The sequence below is a fragment of the Natator depressus genome, chromosome 4, assembly GCF_965152275.1.
Source record: "Natator depressus isolate rNatDep1 chromosome 4, rNatDep2.hap1, whole genome shotgun sequence".
Classification (NCBI taxonomy): domain Eukaryota; kingdom Metazoa; phylum Chordata; order Testudines; family Cheloniidae; genus Natator; species Natator depressus.
This window is the reverse complement of record NC_134237.1, coordinates 41069061-41082369: the sequence shown is the minus strand read 5'-3', so window position 1 is coordinate 41082369 and position 13309 is coordinate 41069061.

Below are 13309 nucleotides of genomic sequence, written 5' to 3'. Positions count from 1 at the left end.
TTTTGGCTTGTGTTCCCCCTTGTTGTTAATATTAATTGTGTTGAAGGTGGTCACCATTCACCTTTTTAGTGAAGACTGAAGCAAAATAGGCAATAAACACATCATTTTTCTTGATTTCATCAGTTATTAGCTCTCCTTCCCCACCAAGTAGAGAACCTACACTTTCCTTATTTCTCTTGCTCCTAATACATTTATTGCCTTTAATGTACCTTGCTAGCACTAACTCATTTTGTGCCTTAGCCTTTCTGATTTTGTTCCTACATGCTTTTGCTATTCTTTTGTACCCTTCCTGAGCAATTTGTACACGTTTCCACTTTTTGTAGCATTACTTTTTGATTTTCAGGCCATTAAAGAGCACCTACTGGAACCATATTGGCCTCATACTACTGTTCCTTTCCTTCAGGACAGATTGCAGTTGTGCCTTTAATATTGTCTATTTGAGAAATTGCCTGCTTTCCAGAACTCCTTTTTCCCTTGGATTTTCTTCCCATGGGACCCTTACCTACCAGCTCTCTGAGTTTGTTAAAGTCTCCTTTTTTGAAGTTAATTGTCTTTATTATTCTGCTCTCACTCCTTTCTTAGGAATTACTAAATTTATCATTTCACGATCACTTTTGCTCAAATTGTCTTCCGCCTTCAGAATCACCACCAATTCCTCTCCATTAGTCAGAATCAAATCTAAAATGACTGGCTCCCTGCATACATCTTCCAGTTTCTTGAACAATTAAATTGTTCCCAGTACATTCCAAGAACTTACTGGAAATTTTGTATTTTGCCATATTACATTTCCAACACTTGTCTGGGCAGTTAAAGTCCCCCATTACTTACCATAAGGGACCAGGGCTTAGGTGATCTGGCCTAACAGTCACAGCTAGGTTGGTGTCCACAAGTCACAAGGCTGCAGTCAATAAGCAGAAATCAGAGTAATCACTATAAACAGGATCAATAGGCAGGAGTCAGAGTCAGCTGGGGTCAGTGATCAGAGGTAATTACCAGGCTGGAATCAGGAGGCAAGACTCAAGGTCAGAGGCAGCTGAAATGGGAGACTGGGGATCAGAAAGCAAGGTGAGGTCTGCAATCACAGCAAGCCAAAAATCTGCATGATTGCCTAGACAACTTCTTGGAGATCCTCCAGGGTTAAATAGTGAGCATGAGCCAATAAGAAGGCTGTAGGGTGCTGTCTTTCTGGATCCTTTGGGCAGCAGTTCCTGTGCCTAATCTGTATGACATCACAATGGCAACATAGATCAGCTGCCCCACGCTCTGCAGACCTGGGTTCTAGGCCTACAGATCTGTACAACTACCAGCTCTCATGTTTTGGAGATTTCTGTTATTTTGTTCTAGAAATGCCTCATCCACCTCCCCATCCTGATTTGGTGGGCTCTAGTACACCCCCTACCATGATGTCACCCCTGGTTTTTGCCCCTTTTACCTTTATCTAGAGACTCTCTTTAGCTTGTCTGCTCCAATGTCCTGGATCTCAGAACAAGTGTATATATTCTTGATTGTATAATGCAACACGTCCTCCCTTTTTAACCGTGCTTGACCTTTCTGAACCTGCTATACCAACATTCTAGTCATAACACACATTCTGTACTCCTATGGGCATTCTGCATGAAAAAATTAAATTCTGTGCACAATATTTTAAAATTCTGCAAAATGCTGCAGGTTGCATTTCTCAATAAATAAATGCAGAGGCTCCAGCATGGCAGTGGGGAGCACAGGCCACTGCCTGCGTGAAGGTGGGAGATCACTCTGCAGCACCCCATTCTGCCCCCCCCCCCCACGCCAAGATAGGGACTCAGCGGTGAGGCTGACCCTGCTGCAGCACAAGGCCTGGGCCTGCCCCTCTGCTCCAGGCACACCAGATGTGGGGCAGGCAGGATCCATGTGTGGTGGGCGCTAGATGTGGGGTGAGTGGAGTCTGTGTGGAATAATCGGGGTGAAGGCAGCTCGAGGGGGAGGTTTAGGTGGGGTGGGGGATCTGGCTGCACAGGCTCATTGGGGAGGTGCCAGGTGCAGGGGCAATGGGACTCTGCAGGGGCCTCCAGGTGAAGACGGCTGGGGCTCAGCAGAGGGGTCTGGGTGTGGGGGTCTCAGCAGGGGTGTTGAGTGCTGGGGGAAGTGGGGCTTGGTGGGGGTCTGGGTGAAGCTAGTTGGGGGTCAGTAGCATGAGGGTCAGGATGTGGGGGCTCAGGGTGGTGCAGGGAGTGGGGCATCAGGGTGGGGGTTTGAGTGCAGGGAGCTCAGTAGGGGGTGGTCTGGGCGCAGAGATGGGGTGCAGGGGGGGCTCCAGGTGCAGGGGTTGAGGTTCAGTGGGGTGGGGTTTGGGTATGGAGGGTTAGGGGACGTTCTGGATGTACCATGTGAGGCTTGGCAGGGGTATCTTGGTATGGAAGATCTGGATGCACGGGGTTGGGTGGATGCAGGGAGCAGCTTCCTGTACAGTGACCCATCCCCCCACAGCTGAGGAGTGACGGGGCAGGAAACGGGAGGATGCTGAGCTTTGGGGGAGGTTTCTGGGGGGGTGGGTCTGAGATAGGGGAAGAGGAAGTCCCGTCTTCTCCTGCCTCCAGCCCAGCCAGGACTAGCAGCAGATCCTGGCTCAGGGTGGAGCTAGTGGCTGGGGTGTTCCCAGCCCCATGGTGATTTACTTCTCCGCTGGTTTCTCCGGGTGCCTGAAACAATGTGCCTGCGCTGCTAGGGAGTGGTGCGTGACTGCTCTTACAGCTTCCCTTTGCTTCCCTGTCAGAAAGTCATTTTTCTGTGGGGGAATAAAGAAATCTGAGGGGGACATTAATTCTGCGCATGCGCAATGGCACAAAATTCCCCCAGGAGTAATTCTGTAATGCCAATTAAGTCATAATTTAGCTTATGCCCCGTCCTTCCCGTTTATTCCCCATACTCCTTGCATTTGTGTGTAGACATCAAAGATGTTGAGCAGATTCCTCCACTGATTTTCCTCTTGTTGCTCCTATGACTCTGTTGTAGTTTTCCTTGTCTCCCCCAACATCTAACCCTTGGTTAAGGTCACTTCTCCCCTTTTAAACTAATTTAAAGCGCTCCACAATAGGTTGGCAACTAATAGAACAAGAGTCTTATGTTCTTTCACTACAATACAAATTGCAACTCTACTTCAGGGACATTCTACACTCATGGTCAACTGTGTTGTTTGAACATGACTAATCCTTCAGCATCTATAGCAGCAAATGACACTGTAGTATTGTGGTTCTGCCTGAAATACTTTCAATGTATTACGGAGTTCTTCTTTAACTTGCATTTCTGTATGATTTGAAAGAAATTCTGGCCACACTGAAGTCAGTGGCAAAACTCCCATGGACTTCAGTGGGATCAGGTTTTCACTGAGTATTTGTGTTTGGATAATGTACATGTCAGGAATTCATTTTTAAAAAAGAAACTATTTGATTAATATCTAGATATCTGTCAAATGTAAAGTGCTATTGAGAGGCAACAGCCTCTTCATACTTTAGATTGCAAATAGCTTCCAGCTGTTTTAGTTTTGAACATTGATTTGTCACAGAAAAATGTCTAGCCTACCTTTAGGGGAAGAGGAGAGACAATTTTGTACAAAATAAGTTTCAAGCCATTTAAAGTTTAGCTTGCTTTGAAATTGACTTTTGCCTAATTGTCTTCCTCTAACTTGGGAAATGTAAAATGGGTTACTATTCCTTCAGGCTTTCTAGGTGGTTAAATCTCCTTATCAAGTTCTGCATCAACTGTATTTAGAGAAAAGGGATTAATAATATTATATGGCTCTTTAAGCACAGTGATTAAGTTTGTTTTGGACACTATTGAATCTAATCATGCTCCAGTTGGTGTCAATGGGAGTTTTGCAATCAGCTGTAGTAGGAGCAGAAGCAAGCCTGATTCTTTACTGGCCTTCACCTTCACCTTCTGTAATTATCTACCCCTGTACAAAGTGGGTGTAAAAGGCTTGCATTCTCAACACGTAATGTTTGACACCCTTTTTGTTGTTACATTTCAGTTGGCTATGCCTACAGAAGATGCATGGAGTGGAGGATCGAGTCCTATATAAATGTTTGAGCATGCTGTCTTCTATTGACTCATCCGTAGCCTCAAAAGCACGAGGGTCCTTCAGTATCAGTTGCTCTAGTCCTAGGCAGGGATCTGTGCTCTTAGAATTGTGAGAGCAGGTTCTATTTATGACATTGCAGGTATGTAGTTTAGTCTGGAGAGATAATAGCCTCTCCTTAGTTAAGGCTAATTTTAGTCATCTTTGTCATTCTAAAAGCAGGTAGGGGAGGGCAGAAAAAAATTACATGCGTTCAAATTTTTAGAACAGAGTATTACTGACAACTAGAATTTGATCTCAAAAACTTGGAATAAATTGACTGGACACTTGCTATTAAAATATATAAATAGCTTACTTAATTTTTTGTAAGCTAACTTTATCCCTCAATCTTTCGAGTGAAACCACATTACATAATAATATTTGAAACATGAGTACAATTCACTGGCTACTGCCAGGCAGCCTCACTGTTTAATTCATGTACAGGAAATGTCAACAGGTAAATTTTGACATTGGCTCATGCAAGCGGCAGGGTTCAAGGGCAGAAATAGTAACATGTTTAAGAAACTGCCGCCATCTGATAATTAGACACAATTCTCCATTACTGAAACTGATGGAGAAATGGAAAAAACTGGTCAAATGTATTTTCTTCAATGAAAATATGTCTTGAATGAAATTGTTCCATGATTAAAGCAAAGATGGTGGGGTAATGTAGTATTATACAATCACCTAATCAACTACTGCTGTTCTCAATCTTTGCAAACGCACTGGAGTGAGATATTGCTCATTGACAGTGCATTTTTGCTGACATTCTCCCCTCCGCTCCCTCACAAAACCCCAACAATTTTAAAACTACCAGAGGAATGCTGACTTTCGTTTCCAGCTAGCAGCATGGGCAGTTCTTCTCACTCAACTTAATATGGAGAAAATCACTAGATTATTTTGTATTTAATTTTTTAAAGGTTTATTTAACTACACACACACAAAAGATGTAAAAATACAGACCCAAGAAATTTCATAAACAGTTTCAAAAGCGAATAAAGGGTGTTAACAAAACGAAGCCATAGTTTCCTATCACGTTTACAAAACTCATGCACTTAAAAACATGGAACCAAATAGTTGAGGACATGACAAATACCCACAAACACATTCCTGTATAAATTAATCAGCAGGCATCTTATGATGCCTTCTGGCATAGGCAACCAAACATACTATCCATCCTGTGGAAAAGGGTAAACTCTGACTTAACCATTAGGAGGATATCCCACAATATAAAGTTGTTGAGTTGCCTGCCCTCTTAGCTTCACTTTCCTGCTTAGTGAATAGCTTTAAGGTCAGGCAATAATGGTAGGAAACTTGAGGACAACTTCAGTTTTTTAAGTGCTTATGGTGCAGCCAGAGCTGATAGTCAAGGCAGAAAGGTACTTACTGCATACTGGATATTAGAGAGAATTGGAGGTCATCTATCAGAAGTAAACATATGGTCTTACTACGAACAGAAGGCAATTACTTTATCTCTGTTCACTCATTTCCCCACCAAACTCTTGGAATTCACTGTGGATTCTACAACAAGATCAGTTGTCAGACTTGTTCCCCGGTTTTCACATTAAAGGAGTGATGTACAACCCCTTCCATTTATTTCTGTAAGAGGATAAAGAATTGATAGAAAAAAGAACTTGACAGTCTCACTAGAGGGCATCCAGGTTACTACGGTTAAAGATGAGTGATGCTACTTTCCCTCCCCAGTGGCTTTTAATGACTAGTGAAAGTAGGCTAAAATGAATTAGCTTGAAAAAGTAGCTTGCTTGGTTGAGGTTTGAATTAAGAGATCAGATAAAGAGATTAAAAATTTCTTACAGATCTCCAACTGAGAACATCAAATCAATAGTTAGTTTCTCACTAAGTACTGAACCTGTAAATGTTCAAGTCATTTGTTGCTCATCTGAATTAAGTACCCAGGAGAAAATATAACAAGGCTGTCACTGGTGAGTTAAGACTTCAGGGATCAAATTTTCAAAAGCCACCTGTAAATGTGTGAAATTCTTGGCACAAATTTAATAGTTACACATGCAGTTACTACTTTTTTTCTGACTTGTACACACAAGCTACTTGTACATGAAAATCGAGGAAACGCCTAATTATCCAAGTGGCATGTACATATGCAAAAACTCAAAAGCATAGATGTGAAATATTGAGACTGCACTTTTATTTATTTAGCTTGTTGCAGGGGGATTTGTTGCTATGATAATCACATCAGGGATGGGACTGGCGAATCTACTGTTACACAGATATTCTAGCCATTGTCCCCACAGAGTGGATGTTCAAGAGACTGGGGAGATCCTGCAGCCTCAGGGATAGAGTAGCAAGCATTGAGTAGCTCTATAGATTGAGGCATTCTTCCTGTGCAGAGATCCCCATTGCACAGCGCTGAAACACAAGAAGCACAAGCTGTTAATAAAATAAATCCTGATTTTTAAAAACATTAGATAAGAATATAGGCTTCCTTGGTAAACAAAACATGCTTTGGTAAAGGAATGCCCCATATCATCTTACATCAGAGCTTCTGATGGTGAGGCGGTCAAAAGCTTAGTCAGTTAATACTGGAGAAAGTGAAATCTTCCCTTTATTGGCCTAATCACCAATAAAATTTCTAGGCGTTTAGTCTTTTAGATGGACCTTTTCCAGTATGCTTTCCTCTTCACCTCTCTTTGCCCTGATTTCCTCATCCATAAATTGAAGATAACGATCTCCTCTCTGAAAAGTGCTATGCAAGAACTAATCATCATGGTTATTTAAAACAAGGCAAAACAACCAGTACAGATCTAATAAAGCTGACTTGTAAACACTGCATTGGGCTGTTTCGATCCAAAGTTTTCACTGACTTCAAAAAACATTTCATCAGAACCATTCTATTAAGATTTTTTTTAACTGATTTTTTTTCTTTGTTCAAGCTAAGCCTATAGTGCTGGACCTAGACCACCTGATGGTGTCTCTTGAAAAGACAGTTTTATTTGCACACAGAACATCCCCTTCGGAGGGAGGAATTATATGAAAGTCATAGAATCACAGAAATGTAGGGCTGGAAGGGACATCAAGAGGTCCTCAAGTCCAGCTCCTTGCATTTAGGCAGGACATCACTGACAAGTATTTATCCAATCTGTTCTTAAAAACGTCTAATGATGGGGATTCTACATCCTATCTTGGAAGCCTATAGTTTCTACCTTTATAGTTAGAACGTGTTCCCTCATATTTAACTTAAATCTCCCTTGCTGCTGATTAAGTCCATTACTTCTTGGCCTACCTTCAGTGGACATGAACAACTGATCACTGTCCTCTTTATAAAAGCCCTTAACATATTTGAATACTGTTATCAGGTTCCCTCTCAGACTTTTCTCAAGACTAAACATCCCTAGTTTTTAACCTTGCCTCACAGTCAGCTTTTCTAGACCTTGCATCATTTGTGTTGCTCCTGGACTCTCTCCAGTTTCTGATAGGACCCTGATTGAATAGCATATATAATTTATCATTAAATTTAAATTAATTTCCTTGAAAAAATTAAGTGCTTTTCGCCTCACCAGTTGACATTTGTAAGGCTCTGTTCAGTTAGTGAGTTTCTCCATTGTTAACTAGTTATGCACAAAATTCTGCCAAATGAACAAAGTAAACAAACTGAAAGACCAATAACTTCTCAGTTATAATAATCTAAGGTATTATTGTAGATACAATATTCAGAAGTGAGATTTTTCCAATTGACAGTGTACCTTTAACGTTGGGTACATTCTAGTTTTGATTAACATACAGTTTTATTTTCAAAATGTATTTGAAACCAAAGCAAATAAGATACAAACTGACAATATTTTCTGGATGTGTGCAGTTCTTTAGCAGAAAAATGGTAGTCAAATCTTTCAGTTCAATATATGCTTTCAGTGGTAACTTTTTTCCTAAACCACTAAACTGAACATTTATCAAAATTGCTGACAGTTTTGAACAACACTCCTCTGTTAAAAAATGGTGTGTAGAAGGTTAATATTCTTTATGAAATCTCATCTTTATATATGTTGCACTGGATTGCTGCAAAGACAAAGTGCTCTCTTGGATACTACTTACAATAAGATTTTCTGATAGTATAGTCTGACTTGTAAAATTAAAATTTGAAGAGAAAATATGAATTGAGAAATCTTTCCCTATCTAGTTATTAATTGAACCTTCCCCAGAAGTGAAACAGCTTCAAGGACAGAGGTGGGCAAACTACAGCCTGTGGGACCGTCCTGCCCGGCCCCAGAGCTCCTGGTCCGGGAGGTTCGCCCCCGGCCCCTCCCATGCTGTTCTCCCTCCCACACAGCCACACCGCCATGCAGGCAGCGGGTCTGTGAGCTCCTGCCACTCTGTGCGGCATGGTAAGGGGGCGGCAACGGCACACGTGTGGTGGTGAGGGGGGTTGGGTAGCGGGTCCCGGGGGGCAGTCGAATAGAGCGGAGGTTCTGGGGTGGTCAGGGAACAGGGAGGGGTTGGATAGGGCATGGGAGTCCCGGGGGGGCCTGTCAGGGGGCAGGGGTGTGGATAAGTCAGGGCAGTCAGGGGACGGGGGTGGATAGGAGGTAGGATCCTGGGGGCGGCTGGTGGTTTGGGGCAGGGAGGTCCCAGGAGGGGACGGTCAGGGGACAAGGACCAGGGGGGTTGGGTGGGTCAGGGGTTCTGAGGGGGACAGTCAGGGGGCAGGAAGTGGGAGGGGGTGAGGGCCAGGCTGTTTGGGGGGCACGGCCTTCCCTACCCAGCTGGCCCTCCATACAGTTTCACACCCCGATGTGGCCCTCGGGCCAAAAAGTTTGCCCACCCCTATTCTAGGAGAAAAATAAAACAATTAAGTACAAATTATTCCTTCTAATACCAAAACAACTTTTATAGATGTATTAAACAGGATCCTGTTTATTCTGGTGGGATTGGGGAGAGGTTGTGCAGATACTTGAATTTTATTGAGAAACACAAATATATGCAGCTCTGCGACTCATCAAGTCAAAATTTAGGGTGGTCCAATCCTGATCACGTACTGCTAAAGGCTCAGTACCTTCTGTTCTCATTGACTTAAACGGGTGTAGAGGGTACTTAGTATTTTGCAAAATTGTGTCCTTAGTGAGTGAAGCTTTATAGGCTTCCTACTTCCTGCAGTGAATTTGTGTAGGTGGCCTTGTTACCAGAAATCCATACTCCTACACAGAAATTTCTGACTGTGTTTCTGCAGAAATGACTATGATGAAAGGAATAAAAGATTTTTTTAATACAAAAATATCATGTTTTTGTTTCTCCAAACAAATAAGGGTATCTCCCGCTAGTAAGATTAGTTTATTCCTTTATTTGTGATAAAATTAAGACCAAAACAAAAAAGTTGATAAAAAGATTTTAAAAACTTATTGGGGGTTGATCTGATTCACATATGGAGGAGTTAGCTCACTTACACTGTTATGCTGTGAACACCAACAAACAAGTCAGAATCCCAGTTTTCACATCTTCTGATCTTGTGGCTTTTCACACGTCCTAGGCCTAACAGCTAGGAAGTTCATTACATCTTACAACTAGGAATAGAAAATGGAGTGGTGGCCATCACTGCCAGGTTATAAGTGAAAATTTGCAAATACTGGTAGACAAAGCCACAGTGAGAAGTAATGTGTCACATCTAATCTAGAGAATACATTAACGATGTATGTTTTGGAGGGGAAGCAACAGTGACCGTCAACCTTTCAAACAATACCTATATTTTTTAAATTGAATTTTTCCCTCTACACGGAGAGACTGTAGTGTAGGAGGCACAATTGAGAACTCTAAATATTACAGAAGTTAGAAGAAAATAGAAGCTTCCTGATAATGACCATATACTACGTTTGCTAGAAGCAAAGGTGGAGGAAAAAAACGTGCCAGATTGTTCAAAAATTGTTGATTGTACCTGGTAGGGTATGCATCTACTTTGTAAAGGGAGAACGTAAAAATGGCACTAACATACCTGCACTGTGGGCCTGATTCTGCTCAGACTGGTGTAAATAAGGAGTAATTCCATTGCAGTCAATGGAGCATGGAGGTCAGCAGTCTGATGGTAGCCTTGTCTTCTTAAAAGGAAGATTGCTATATTACAAGTTGGAGTTCTGTCTGACCTTCGCTTTCAGTCAGTGGAGCTACACCAGCGTAAAAATGGTGGAAATTAATGAAGAACTAGGCCCTTTGTGTATAAGCAGTTATATCTTGATGACTTTAGTGACAAAGTGCTTACTGCTTTTTATTCTTGTTAGTCTTGCAGAGCCAACACACCTGACTGTCAGCTAGATACTATTCCTTTTTTAAAAAATGGCAGCAAGAGAATTGTTTACTAGTTTCAATCAGTTACATCTGTGCAATCCATTGAAGGCAAACGGATGGGAGAGGAGTCTCTGGTGGCCTAACGAGGACTGCAGAACCTTTGCAGCAATGAGACAAGAGAAGGAAAGCACCCAATTTGCCTTGCAGATCTGAGGTTTAGTTTACAGGGCTGACAGTAAAGCGGGGGAAAATTCTTTTTAACTTGCAAACTGAACACACACACACACAATGTAAAAGTCATTGAGACATAACAAACATGGAGCCTCATGATGCCACTTTTAATCACCATTCCGAGTGGTACTGCACTTTAAAGCTTCTTGAAGGGTGATTTCATTTACACACACACACACAAGTCCTGTCGCCAGGGTACGTAGGATTCTTTCAGAAAATGAATGAAGTAGTAAGATTAACATAAAACTATACTTCAGTCCAGGTCTATGCACCTTTCCACTTATAAGAGCGTACTGCTTCCATCTTCCAGATCCAAGCAGTTCTAGACTCCTAGTGTACATCCCACTAGGGGTTCTAACATCGCAGAGGGAGTTCAGCAAGAGTACCTTTATTAAATTGAACGGCTGTCAACAGAGGTCTGAGGGGCACTTTTTAAAGACAGATATTTGAGCCTGAGAGTTACATGTGCTACACCTAATACTTGGATCTGGGGCCTGATTGTCATTCTCTGGGGTCTATTCTTAACATTATAAACATAGTATATAAGAGAGAGAAGGTGGGTGAGGCGGTATCTGTTACTGGACCAGATTCTGTTGGTGAAAGAGACAAGCTTTTGAGCTACACACAACGCTTCTTGTGGTGCAGGACCCCAGCCCTGAAGAAAAAAGCTCTCTGTAGTTTGAAAGCTTGTCTCTATCACCAGATAAAAGATATTGGTGAAATCAATGAGTTTACTCACAGCACATAAAGTTAAACACATACATTAGCCTTTGCAGGATCTGGGCCTAAATGAGACGAGAATCACCCCCCCACACACTATTTTTGACATCACAATTTGTTGCTCTGGGAAGGATTATGATAAATTTAGGACTTCAGAGGAGGAATAATCTGCATGACTAAACAGATTCTAAAGGAACAGATTTACTCTTTTCCTGCAGATACCCTTATTAAGTATGAGCTGTAATTATACATTTATCTAAATAAAGCTTATTTCTAAGGTTTCAGTGAGGTATTACTTTTTAAAAACTGCTTGAGTAGATTTGACTACAGATATTCTAGTGCTGAAAGTGACCTTTTATATTTCACTATAAACTCATATTATGTACAGCGGGGAAAAAATAACCCCATGTCCTGAATAACTGGTCTATAATGAGAACTGGTCAAATTGATGAATTGAATTATATTTTAAAAAGGGGGAGGGGTGTAAGTAAATTCATCAGGTAATGAATTCAACAACTAATATTCAAATTGCTAAAACTATGATCTAATACTTGTAACATGACAGTTTTGAAGACATTTGATACTGGAAGACACAGCACAGTATTGCCAGGTCTCACAATTTTATCATGTGTGATGATTTTTAGTGTATTTCTTAAAGCCCGAGGTCCTGAAATCAAGAAATTGCATGATAATCTCCACATTCATTATATATGTTTAAAAAAAGAAAAGAAGCAGCAGCCCTCATGGTTGTAGAGACAAGCTTTAAAATGTGGAGTGCACTCTATAGGTTCAGATTTATTTGTTTAAATCATGATTTTTAAGTCAATTTAATAATTTGGTGCCTGGCTCACGACATCTGAACGCTTGAGGTTTGCAATGTTTTACAAGGTAATGTAAATGGCAAATATACAAGTACATGCTCTGAGCTGGGAAGGTAACTGAAGACATTGCCAAAGAGCTTATAGGTCCCTCTTATCTCCTCCAAAAAGCCCCCTACTGTGCAAGGGAGGAGGAGGAGGAGTAGAAAGGCTAATTAACAGTCTAAAGTTATAGGAGGAAGGGAGCCATTGGAATATCACACTCCAGAGACTACAGAAGTGCTGCAGAAACACTGCAACGTTGGTATCTTATGGCTTTTTGAGGGCTGTCTCAGAGGCCAAGTGGCCTGGTCAGCTTTTACAGAGAACGATGCTCCAAAATAGTCAGGGTAAAAATAGAATTTATTTGTCCTCTCCACTACAGGGAAAAGAACCAAAACAAAGGATATAAGAATGGTATATGACACTTGGCTCAAAAAAGACTCCCAGCCAATTCTGAAACACAACTTTCCTACCTATCCCGACTTTTCTCTTGAAGTTTCTGGCTTTTGCCCTGCTTCAGTGCATCTAGTTCCTATTTGCTAACCTGCTGCACTTGTGCCTCCAGCAGAGTTTAATTGATCTGGTTCTTCCTCTCATTACGAGCCTGGCAGCCAACAACTCTGACTTTTACACATGTGTTTACCTATTTGTCCTTTTCCTAGGAAGGACAGAAAGCAAGAACACACTATAATGATTAAACAAAAAGAAAAGATTTCAGAGTAGTAGCCATGTTAGTCTGTATCAGCAAAAACAACAAGGAGTCCTTGTGGCACCTTAGAGACTATCAAATTTATTTGGGTATAAGCTTTCATGGGCTAAAACCCATGGAGTAAAAAATACAGTAAGCAGTGTGTGTGTATATATGAAAAGATGGGAGTTTCCTTACCAAGTGGGAGGTCAGTGCTAATGAGGCCAATTCAATTAAGGTGGAAGTTGCCTATTCTCAACAGTTGACAAGAGGGAGTGAATATCAAGAGAGGGAAAATTACTTTTGTAGTGCTAATGAGGTCAATGCAATCAAAGTGGACGTCCACTATTTCCAAGAGTTGACAAGAAGGTCTGAGTATCAGGAGAGGGAAAATTACTTTTTGTAGGGAGCCAAAACTTCAAAAACAGACTTCAACAAGAAACTGTAGAACTGGAATTAATTTGGAAACTGGAC